We start from the raw sequence: 10,856 nt of genomic DNA, 5'->3' as shown, positions 1-10,856 counted from the left end.
ATTTATATGGATTTCTCTAAAGGTTTTGATAAGGTACCTCATGACATTCTGATTGGCACGCTAAGCCAATATGGTGTTTGTGGTGAGTTGCTGTATAGGTTTAAATCATACCTTTGAAATCGCCAACAACACGTGGCTTTAAAAGGCTACAAATCAATGGCTTTTAATGGTGGTTCTGGAGTTCCTCAGGGATCACATATCGGTCCGTGGCTTTTCAAGTTGTTCATAAACGACATACCCTCTGTTGTTATTAATAATAGCCAAGTATTTCTTTTTGCAGACGACCTTAAACTATGTAAAGCCGTTAAAACTCTGGAGGATAGTTTGTTACTGCAGAATGATTTGGACAACATTCTTGATTGGTGTCATTGTAACGATATGTCACTTAATAGTCAAAAATGTTTTCATATCAAATTCACTCGTAAACATGACGTTATTGCCACGGTTTATTTAATATTGATGGTAAAGTTCTGGAGGAATGTAATAAAATACGCTACTTGGGCATTACTTTTGATAGTAAGCGTATATTTCTACCACATCTCGATAAAATAATAGCCAAATCTTCCAAACTGCTTGGTTTCATCATGAGATATGGTAAAGTTTTTAAAAATCCCAGTACGAAAATAACTATTTACAACGCATGTAAGAAATACTCTAGAATATTGCAGTATTGTGTCGTCGCCGCACTATGCAGTGCACCAGTTACGAATGGAACGTATACAGAAGAGAGTCTTGTGGCACCTTTCAAACACATGTAGAAAGCGTAATGAACTCGCAACCTATTTGGATAAACTAGGGCATTTCAAAATGGAGAGTTTAACTGACCGCAGACGTATGTTAGATCTGGTTTTCACATATAAAATCTTGAGAAACGAAATAGATTGCCCTCCACTTTTACAATTCTTTAAAATCCGCGTCTCAAGCCGGGTGCCCGTCACTCGGTCGCACTACTCCATCCTCCGCCTTCTAGGACCAAACTTAAGTATCACTTGATCAAACAATAGATGTGTTCAACGATTCGCTCTATGTTTTTAAATCTAAAATACGAAGGAATCCATCTGGGCGTAACTCATAATGTTTATTTTTCTGTACTTAATATTAATTAGAATACATTTTTTTATATATTCCATTTATATCCCCTGTTATTGCTTAATTTTTCTTTTTGTTTTCTTTGCATGGTGTGGCACCTACAGGTAGTGCATTTAGAATTAAATGTATGTTTAAGTCTTCATTATTCCCTAGATTTATTGTATCTATCACGGGCTGTCCTTAAATAAATAAATAAATAGCTAGTACATATCGCTAGTTAAGGGTATTGTACACCGGCGGTTGCACGCAGAGTCGCTCGTATTTGGAACGGTATGGTGTAAGAGACTTCCGTGACGTGTCGTCTAGGGGGAGTCGTTTCCCACTGTACCTATTGTACCTCAGATTGTTGTATTGTAATAAATGTTACACCGACTATATCAAGCAATAAACTTGTACAATACGGCACTACGGCTTCACTACAAAACTAAATAAAATTAAATGTTGATTATATTTGTATAAAATTCCTGTAGTTTCATTTCGAAAATCGATATTCCTAATACTAATATTATTATTAGTGAATAATAATTCATCATACAATACACTCTTCAACTTCAACTTTTGTGTCTATGGCTCCGTCGTTTTGCGCGAACAATACAAAATAGTATCGAACAGACAAGTACCACGGCGAGTCGGATTTAACCTTATTATTTACTAAAAGTGATATAACACGTAAAAAATATCTAAATTGACAATATTTCAAATTATTTTTATATTATAAGAGCTTTGAAACGCGTAAAATGTTCTTATAAAATGTGAATATTATATCAAACGAGATTTATATGAAATTAAGTTATTGAAAATGAATTTAGTCAAAGTAAAAATTATATTAAATGAACGGTATATGATTTAAAATTAGTTTATTTGATTTTCACACAAGTGAGGCGCACTCGTATGACCCGTGATTGTTCAAATTAATGCTGGGATAATGACCTCGCAAAACTAAAGATAAAGATAAATTTATTTCATTCATTGCTTAATCTAAATACTAGCAAAACAAATGTAAAGGAAGCTATGACAATATTAAAATAATGAAAAAAAAAAAAGTTGACCGTTCTTATCGAGAGTGCCATAGAGTTTAATTTAAATCTTAAGTTATAGCTTGATTTATTCTTGACCCCGTACAATGATATTTTTTTTGTACTGTCACAATAAACGCTACATCGTCTCTGGTTATCACGTGGGGTCTTTCGTTGTTTTGGATCGCGATGTGTAACAACTACGTCTCATTTTGAATAAGTCATCTTGGACGATTATAACAATATATGCCAAAAACTTTTGTTATTTCCATGTTCAAATAAAAGGTACTAATAATTTATTATTACATTTCGTGTGATTAAATAATGTAATGAAAAGAAGTCACAAGCTTTTTTGTGTACTCTTTTGTTATTGTTGGTTTTTATTATTTAAGAATAATTCTATTATGTTAAAGCTCTATACGACGTTAAGCTTTATACAGTGTTGGTGTCCAAACTTCTAGGCGTCAAGCCAAAGTTCGGATCGGATTTACGACTTGTGACGCTTGGACACTCATATTTAAAGAAGATAACAAACTCCTGGTGGCTGAGAGAAAGGTTCTCAGGAAAATATTATTGCCAGACCAACGGGAGAACGGTAGCTGGAGAGCCCGCACTAACGCTGCAATAGACGAGGACGTCGCCCAGCCAAACAATATCGGCGAAACCAAAGCGTATAGACTTCACTGGCTCGGCCATTTAGAAAAGATGTGAGAGGATTGGAACGCGAAGAGAGCCTATCTGGGTCGACTTACTGGACGACGACCGGGTGGTTGTCCCAGATATCGCTGGAGCGACGACGCCGATTGCACAGGACCGAAGAAAATGGCATCATCTTGTTTCGGAGGCCGAGACACACTTTGGGTCGCTGAGCCAGCGGAGTAAGTAAGTAAGTAAGTATGAGATTATAATAACCTACTATTTAATTTCTGGTTTAGGCTGGTACCAGACTGACGCATGCACTCGACGCTGATCGCAAGCAGTTATCGCCGTGCGCCTGACGCAGGAACCTACTGTATTTGTTGATGTCGAACGGGAAGCATACAACGTTACTTGTAACTTATCACTGTATTCAGAACATTTATGATTATAAAGGCTGACTTTCTTCTAATTAAAGAATTTAACATTACCCGGACTATACTCTGCGATGGAATTTGCGATAAAAAATGTAGTCAAAAGCGCCTTTACATTTTGACTTTAGATCATTGACTTACAAATAAATGGACGACGGGTCTAATACAAAAACCACAAAAAAAATGTCCCAAGTCAACCTATAGATAGTCAACGTAGTGACATGTAAAGGAATATGAAAAAGCTAAAACGTTGAATTTAAATTGTAATGTCATCGCAGTACTGTCTAATTTTGCTTGCTTCGCTGTCAGAAGAAACAAACGAAGACTAAAGCGTGAATGACGCTCTGTATACGATTTTAACGCCCTATAAGTTCGGACACTTTTTAGCGCGGACCCGACGTCCATATAATTGTAAGTCAATGCTTTAGACTCTCTGAGTTGTAATTGGTGGTGATCAAAGTAGATGAATCGGTAAAAAAACTATGAGGGGCTGCATACATCCTTAGTAAGTCACCTTAGTAATATTATATTGTTTGTTGTTTCAGTATATCGTACGGGTGATTACATATGTATTTCCTTAGGAAAGAAGGAAATATGTAATCACTACGCGTTTGTAAACTTTATCGTAACAAAGACATGATTATATGCTATCATAGGTACATACTTCTACCTTTCTTTATTATTACGACGTCTAAAGCATAAGAAGTCCTCAAAATACTTGTATATGTTTGTAAATATTTTGTGCATACTTAATTAATACCATATTTTTAGTCACAATAGTAAATTACGTCCATTCGTCCGCATATCTGTCTAAAACTACGTGAAATACATCATATTTTTTCGTATGTTTAGTTGCTATAAAGTTACCATGAAATTCTTTGTGACTTTTAATGAGATGCATGCAGTTGAGTGTGATTGATTAGTGTTCTTCTAACAAACCCCTTTTAGGCAATAGATTGCACTCAACGATGCTCATGTTGTAGTTACCTAAAAATCCGATAGATGACATTGACCCGCTTATACAAAATCTGAAAGCTATGTTAAGATCTTTTCGTGAATGGTAAGTAACTCAGGCCGAATTTTGATAATGTGAGAAAGGAATATAGACACTATAAATTTGTATCCTGGAGTCGAGTCGTGGTAACGACTGCCCGGATCGAATCTGATGGTAGAATATAATTATGTAAAGTTCTACCATCGAATAAACTTAACCGGGCATTTTGTAATTCTACAACAGACTTTCATCGAATTTGTTGACGTGATCATAATGTATGTTGTTTTTTACGTACTTACCTACATGAATCATATAGTTCTTGATTGCATACGTAACTACGCCACGGAAAGGGATGATACTTCAACGAATCTTGATATGATAATTGGTCAGCTGTTGACGTCGTGATCGAGATAGACTGTGAATTTCCATAGCACACAGCGAACGTGCATTTGCAATATAATTGTGGCAATTAACAGTTCTTTAATCCGATTCGCGCTTTTCTATACATAGATTTTATTATACATAGATTTGTCATATTAAGTGGAAATTGTTGTACTTGTATGGTTTATAAAGTGTAAATATTTGTAGTTCTTCAAGGAGTTGATAGAGAATTTAATATTAATGATCTTTTGGTCTAATTATCGCTGTTCTTTGAGGTGACCACGGTTCTTTAAAATGATTATGATTAATATGATTTCTAAGTGATAGAAGTAATTATAAAAGCCAAATTTCATACTTATGTACATACTTTGGTGGTTATAATTGACTAAAACGCTTGTTACATAACCCGATTTCAAGGGACCCATACTAAAGGGGGTGTAATATGAGTTAGGGTCCCTAATTCGAAGCGCCTTATACTTAAATTAATAAGAGCGGCGCCCTAACTAGGGGCCACACCCACACTAGATGCAGGGTCCTTGAATTCGTTTAGTGTAATAAGCGTATAATTATGCAATGAATAATATATAGTATGTATGTTTTTATTTATTTATTTAGCTTTAGCTCTTAAGACCTTTAGCTTCAAACTAAATAACAAAAAACGTACAACTATAAAACTGATATTACGTAAATGAATAGCCTAAATCTAAATACAGCAAAGTAAGAAATAATAAGTATAATAATAGAAAAATATTAAATCGTTCATGAAAAAATTAAAAATTGTAGAAATTAGACATTTTTCGAGAGTCCCGACAGCTAGTAGTATTAGGTAAATTACCTGTTTTTACATTTTTACAATTCTTTGCATAAACGAATAAAACAGCAAGCGCTGGAGCATAAAAAGCGGACAATTAAATAAATTTTGAATTGTCAAGGGTAGTATTGAATGATGAAAACTCTTTAATTTCACACATTAGTCGAAACACATTAGTGCAAAAAGATCAATAAATAAATTACTTAAAAAAATTATAATGACAACTAGCAATTAAAACAAAGAACAAATGAATGGATTATGACATTAGTAGGCCTGTATCACGGACCCGTGCCTGCCAACGTGACTGACTTTATCAGTCACATTTAGTTTTACAAAACAAGTAAGTGCATGTATTATTTGGCAGTTATGATAAAATATGAGATAACGTCGAGCCAAAAAGTGTAAGAAACAGAAATCGGAATTGTATGGAATTTAAGACAATGTTATTTAATTATTATTTCCTTAATGACGCCCACGAGGCTTAGGCCAGTAAATATAATTATTTAATTTTAAAGTAATCCCGTAGTTTCAAATTATATAATTATATTTACTCGATAACGACATTCTACAATATCGAAGAGTTCCTATAAAATTGACATGTTTTAAATAGCTCTGATTCAAAGACTATCTACATACATGTCGATGTCCTGATAATTTATTCGTGCCTTTTGATAATTTACTCGGGAGCCTATGGGTTGAGTATACCAAACGGATACAGTGTAATAATATATTTAGGATGATGTTGAGACTGCCTCGTTGCTGCAGTGCCTCGGGAATGTTTGCACAGTATGTGACGGATGGTTTTGCTGCCATCCTCCGGAAAAAGATAGCATCCCTGATGCGCAGAGTGCAGGACAACCCCAACAGCATCCTACAAACGGTAGCTGGGAGGATTACCTCTCCCATGTGGCAATGCTTCGTGCGGAATGTGATTTGAAAAACGAAATCTACTGACACTAATTTATGAGCACTTTTCGTATTATAATTATTATTACCATATTATTACTAACAAATTATGGAATTCGTTGTTTGAAATAAAATATTTTTTATATATTTTTTTAATTTTCCTCCACGAAATTATTTCATGATAATTTTAAGGTAAGATATGCAGAAGACAGCTAAAGGAACCGCTGGTGTAAAAATTTAGAGCTAACACGGCGGAATGTTGAAGTTTAAAAAAATAGAAACGGAAAAAAGAAATCGAATTACTTCGTAATAACTAGGGCCCGGATTAATATGTAATTACATATTTTTGATTTCAATAATTGACTTTCTTTAATTTGTTTTCTACATAAATAATGATATTTAGAATAAAAAAGTGACTTTTATTTTCCATATTTTTACAATTTACAGGTTTAGACTACACGAAACTTACAATAATCCATATTTTCAATATTATGTGATATTTTATTTAATTAAAAAAATAAAGGTTTGAAAAATAAAGGTTTTAATACACTAAAAACATTAACAGTGTACTTTGCGGAAGATTAGAAGACAAGCTAGACATGTCCTACTGACTTGCGGACTTGTGCAAATTTAAGTTTGCTCCAGTCACACCCTGTGACGTCGAAAGGTCATTCAGCCAGTACAAAGCGTTGTTCGTTGGTCGGAACAACGCAGACAAAATTTTAATTTTGAAAATGTAAAAAAACATGCAATTGTTTATTGTAACAATAACAATAACGAAAATTAGAGTGGAATAAAATTTGTTAATTTTTTTATTTTTTTATAATAAATCGTAGTCCATGTGAAAACATTTTTTTTAATCTCTATACTTTATCCATATTGTAAGATTTTTTGCCCATATTATAAGTACATGTTTTGTAGCTTATACTGCATATTTATTCAAGCCCTAGTAATAACTAATGCACTTATGTCGCTATTGATTACTTCAAAGTGGAATAACTTAACTATTTATGTTTTTATAGAACGACTAAGACGGTCGATCAATAATTCTCAAATAGGTATTCTCAGATAGGTATATAGGTAATCTCTCGCCAGGGCTGGTAGTTGCAAAGGTATTTAACTGGGTGATAAAAGTTTCATAGATTTCTCATAGATGGCGCTACGACTAAAAAGTTGTTGGAAAACCCAAATACAAAGATACGACAACAAGCACATAGAAAAATTTGTGAGATCCGCTGGTTCGTTCCGTGGCTTAGTTGGTATAGCGTCTGGCACGGTATGCACGGAAGACGTCGGTTCGAATCCTGCCGGATCGAAGGAATTTTTTCTGAGTGTTCGATCTTTGTATTAATAATTATAACTAGTGGAGTAATTTCACAAAAACAATTGGATATCAATAAGAAATTAAAAATATGTATTATTAATTATGTTTTTTTATGTTTATCCGGACGAAATGTACTCCATTTTCAAAACTTGTTTGCTCTGAAACTATGCATATTTGTCACGCACCGGTGTTTCACTCACGCATTTGTATTAGTTAAAACCATAAGGCTCTACTCACACTGGCGCAGAGACGAAGCGTCGCGACGCGTCATGTTTTTCGCCTGTAGCATATTCATCTCTATTTTCCCACTGTGATCCGGGCGCGCTATTGCGAGCGTTGTCGCGCAACGACGTTCGCGTCGTCATGCGTTGTAGTTGAAAAGCAGGACGCGACGCAACGCTTCGACTCTGAGTCAATGTGCGTTGATCCTAAGAATCTGGAAGAAAAAGGTTAAAATATCACAAAATTGAGGCTTTTGTTTTTTTTCTATAATGAAAATTTTTAGGAATCGCGTTTTCACACAGTATAGTAATCAGTGCATATCTTCAATTTTACTATATATTTTTTCCAATGTGATTGCTTCAACACTTCCACTGTTATGCAGAATCAACCAAAGCCATTTGAGGTTGTAGAAACTCTGAAGGCTTCTGCCTTTGTTTGTGTATCTGTGTCTACGTATGTCTATCTGTGGTTTTTTTTTTATTTAATAGATAATTTAATCGAGATAGATCTTAACTATGTTTGATGAGCATCTTTTCAGCTGTTTAAAGATTATCAGCACTTTTTCCAGTTGGTGTACGAATTTTGGTCATGAAATAAGTTTTTTTTTTTCAAGTGACGGGACGAACAAATCATGCGCCTGATGGTAAGCTACACGCCTGCCCATAACGTTATAGTACCAGTTCTGAGGGGCACTACCACTGGGTCCGTCACCTTGAGATATAAGTTCCGTATAATTATTTAATGTGAGAAGTCCCATGTGCCTGTAATTTCACCAGCACCCTTACCCTTCAAAACCGGAACGGAATTTTACTTCCATTTGACTGAATAATTTGAAATTAGGTAAAGTCTGAAAATCAATAATAATAATATGGTCACCTTGATCTCATTTATATTTTAACGGTAATTAACCAAAATGTAAACAAACCGGAATGGAGTATTTTGTAAGGCAATAACTAGTTACTTATTGGAAAATTACAATGAACTTCTCGAAAATGGTTCTAAATAAAAAGTAGAATTAGTTATTGTTTTTTTTTTAGTTTAACGGAATAGTGGTGAGTTTATTGACTTTTTGGAGTGGGTACACTGTTTTGTGTTCAAAGGTTTTACATTTCATTTATTTGTGACATCAAGTGACGGGATGTGCACATAACAACACGCCTGTCCATAACAGTTGCAGTGTCACTCAGAGATTTAAATCACAAAGATCTGAGAGGCACTAGTACTGCCCTCGTTACCCTGAGACATAAGTTGACAAGTCCCATGTGCTTGTAATATTTCGGTTTTATATTGGATAAAAGCTTTTGATAATATCTTCGTCGATCTTAAATTAGTTTCGTTTTGGATACATGGAGCGCATAACACAATTTCATTTCATTTCATTTCATTTCATTTCATTTCATTACGCTAACTTAAAAATTGCAACTTTTCGCTTGCGATAACTTTTTGATTTTCAAACATAAATATTTATTAATTAAAATTAAAAAATTTAAAATTATTAAACATAAATATAAATATTAATGATTTTTTAGTAGAATTTATTTATGGTTCATAAAATATAAGATTGTTACTTTTTGTAATATTTTCCTAATTTTGAATTAATTTAAATTAGCTGAATAATTTGGCATTAAAAACAAATAATAGGCTTCTAATCCTACTCTAGCCCTTTTTAAAAGAGACACATGCTCATCAGTTTAACGATTTGGTATAGGACTGAACAACTTGGTAAAGCATCAATATTTCTGCGCTACAAACCTGAGCATTCGTGCCCTCGGGGGTATCGCGATTGCTGTGCGCACGCGCAGCGCTAAATACTTACATTAAATAAAATCATTATAATTTATTGAATTGTTTACCAGAAGAATTTATCACTTTGCCGTTCTTGTATCTATCTATATTATGTGTTTTGGTTATGTGAATAAGACCATATAGATAATAACTCATTTATTTGTTTACGGAATGTGTTCGGAATTCAACAAAATGGATGAAGGTGTGTTTTTATTATGGTGACCCTCCCTATCAGCCTCTTGGTTATGCGGGTAGGGCACTATAACCTATGTTAGTACGGAGACCTTCTAAGTTCAGGTCCCGACCCTGGATCAGCCAGTGTACAGGGCTGTCACTGACCGTTGTAACTGACTTCATCCGGTTTTCAATGTCCTGTGACAATGTCCGGACATAGTTTCCAACTTCTCCACTACACTTCCAAATCTCAGACCACACAGAGGCGGTCGCGGAAGCGTTCCGGGCGCAGGAATTTTTGTAATGTTGTTGTAATAAGTATAAAAAACCTGCCACATTGGAACGCGCGGTCGACGAAAAATTCTTGCGCCCGGAATGCTTCCGCGGCCGCCTCTTTGTGGCCAGAGCATTAAAAGGCAACTCACGTGGCTCGCGTCTTCTCGTCTTAGGCCCTCGTCTAAACCGCTACTAAGACGCGTTAGCTGAGCTACTGATGTAAAATGGAACAAATATCTTATCGAGCAATTTATAAATTACGATAGAATCGATTTAAATAATAATTGAAGAACAAGCAAAATAACAATAATAAATTTATTAACAGTAAGTTGTTTATGATAATGTTATTATGTCATCTAAAACAACTTATGAAATCAAAAATCAACAACGAAACAGGAAGTCAACTAGCAAAACGAAATCAGAACAGCTTACCAGGACATCCAGGACAGCTTAGATTGCATAAAAAAATTTTCACCTTCATTTATGATTTTATTAACTCCACCCTCTCTCTCTCTCTCAAGATGCTTTGCCTTTAATTGAAAAATTAGAATATAACATCTGGCAGTATGGCCTAAATGCTTTATCAAGTTCCGAAGAACGAAACATTTTTTTCATCATCATATATATAACATATAACATGCAGGCCAAGTCGACCGTCATGTCCTAAATTACGCCCACGGGCTTTTTCATAAGATTACCGCCTTATGGCAGTAATTGATTTATTTTTTTATTTAATTGCAATGTACTTCTCAACGTCAAGAATCTCGTCAAGAGAAAAATCTTATAACCTTAATGTATAGAAAAAAAA

The sequence above is a fragment of the Hyposmocoma kahamanoa genome, unplaced genomic scaffold, assembly GCF_003589595.1.
Source record: "Hyposmocoma kahamanoa isolate Upper Pololo Valley unplaced genomic scaffold, ASM358959v1 202, whole genome shotgun sequence".
NCBI classification, from domain to species: domain Eukaryota; kingdom Metazoa; phylum Arthropoda; class Insecta; order Lepidoptera; family Cosmopterigidae; genus Hyposmocoma; species Hyposmocoma kahamanoa.
The sequence above is the reverse complement of the archived record's forward strand: the minus strand, read 5'-3'. Positions refer to the sequence as shown.